General features: G+C 58.8%; 1 protein-coding gene across 1 annotated transcript in view; it reads right to left on the bottom strand.

Annotated features, from left to right (window-relative positions):
- The window catches only part of LOC103592519 (R3H and coiled-coil domain-containing protein 1-like), a 7,817-nt gene that overhangs the window by 1,868 nt on the left and 5,449 nt on the right, over positions 1-500 (bottom strand). The window lies entirely within an intron of this gene.

Genomic DNA, 500 nt, shown 5'->3' with positions numbered 1-500 from the left:
CCCCACGGCTCCAGGCAGGTCTGCCATGCTCTTTTATCCAGTCCTCCAGTCTACCCTGTACCATGTGCTTATTTTATGGAGAAGGAAACCAACCCCTGGACGAAGTGACTTGCTCAAGATCAATTAAATAAGTGACAGAGCCAGGATCATGCCCAGGGCTGACCCCAAAGCCCAAGCTTTTTTCACCCCTGCAGGATGCAGTTTCCATGGCCCTCCAGAAGACAGACCAGGCATTTCCCTGAGCAACGCCCAGAACACAGTGTGAGCAGGAGGGCAAGCCTGAACCAGTGGCTGGCAGCTGCCACCACTGATGGGGCCCCAGGGAGGGAGTGGGAGCACAGCCCCCCTGGCTGGGGTAGCCCAGAGCTCCTAAAGAGCAAAGAACTGAAAAAGGGGGAACAGACGGAGAGGAAGACCCCTCCTGGGCTGGCCCGGTGGTGCACTGCTACAGTGCGCCGCTTGGGAAGTGCGGTGGTGCTCCCGCCGAGGGTTCGGATCCC

The sequence above is a fragment of the Galeopterus variegatus genome, unplaced genomic scaffold (assembly GCF_000696425.1).
Source record: "Galeopterus variegatus unplaced genomic scaffold, G_variegatus-3.0.2 Scaffold1167, whole genome shotgun sequence".
In the NCBI taxonomy this organism is placed as follows: domain Eukaryota; kingdom Metazoa; phylum Chordata; class Mammalia; order Dermoptera; family Cynocephalidae; genus Galeopterus; species Galeopterus variegatus.
Note: the sequence above shows the minus strand (reverse complement) of the source record. Positions and strands in the feature narration are given on the sequence as shown.